The sequence below is a fragment of the Volvox carteri genome (assembly GCF_000143455.1).
Source record: "Volvox carteri f. nagariensis unplaced genomic scaffold VOLCAscaffold_24, whole genome shotgun sequence".
NCBI lineage: Eukaryota > Viridiplantae > Chlorophyta > Chlorophyceae > Chlamydomonadales > Volvocaceae > Volvox > Volvox carteri.
In genome coordinates this window covers 51,638-52,760 of record NW_003307567.1, presented here as the reverse complement: position 1 = coordinate 52,760, position 1,123 = coordinate 51,638, and the positions used below count along the sequence as shown (strand labels likewise).

General features: G+C 61.1%; 1 protein-coding gene across 1 annotated transcript in view; it reads left to right on the top strand.

Annotated features, from left to right (window-relative positions):
- Positions 1–1,123, top strand: part of VOLCADRAFT_92017 (uncharacterized protein) — a gene marked incomplete at both ends in the record, with an annotated part of 19,768 nt that overhangs the window by 14,346 nt on the left and 4,299 nt on the right. The window lies entirely within an intron of this gene.

Here is a 1,123-nt window from a genome sequence, read left to right as displayed (position 1 = left end):
GGCCGCTCCCTGCCCGTAGCCAGTGTATGCGGGCCTCCATCGCCTCCTTGCTGCAGTCCTCTCGGTGGGCCCGTGCTAGTGCCGCCTGTGCGTCCACCAGTTGCTGTAAGGGCTGCTGTGCTCCGGGTTCTGTGTCGATCCTTTGTCGGGCCTGCTGGACTGCTGGTAGCTGCTTGTACACGGGCTCCTGGGCGCAGCCTGCGATGTTGCGCTGTTTTGTTGAGCTGATGTGCACGAGTAGCGAGGCGGCGTTTGAAGGCAGGCCACCACTCGATCAGGCCAGCAGGATTGTCCTCCACAGATGGGGCCGCGGCACACTGGTCGGTAATCCAGGCCTCCAGGCTCGTGGCCAGGTCTTCATGCGCTGTAAAGGCCATGCGCACCCGGCGAATGCCCGGGCCCCTCTGTTCAACCCGGCGAGGCAGCAGGTGTAGGACCATCGGCTGGTGATCTGAGGGGGTGTGCTGGATAATCTCCGTGCGAGCAACATACGGCATCACGGCTTGATTCACATAAATGCGATCCAGTCGGGAGCCTCCTGGGCGGGGCGCTCGGTAGAGGTGGGTGTAGTCATGGCGCAGGGGATGAAGCTGACGGTGACTATCCATCATGGCTGGCCCAGCTGTGCGGAGCATTTCTGCTATGGGGCCATCTCCCCTCCGCCCATCCTCCCCCGCTGTGGAGTCCAGCGCTGGGTTTTCGACAAAGTTGAAGTCCCCCGCCCATATAAGGGTGGTGTCATTGTTTGTATCTGCCTGCGTATGTATGTATGTATGTATGTATGTATGTATGTATGTATGTATGTATGTATGTATGTATGGTGTAGCTGCATGGCGTATAAGCACGGGGGTTTGGCGATTGTGGGGTCCTCGCCGCCCCGCCGGGTAGTACCGTCGCATAGTGCCCCCCATCGTAGTCCCCCCCCACCTCGGGGCCCCCCGCCATCCGGCCCCCTCAATCTTCGCCATCTGGGCCGTTCGCCCACTGTGCCTGTCACTGTCCTCGTGCTTGTGGCGAAACACGTTCAATCTCTTATAACCCTTCTCCCCCCTTCCCCGCACCCCCTTCCCTCCGCGCCCTTCCCCTCCACTCAGGTCCCCAACCCGCATTACGAGGAGGAGAG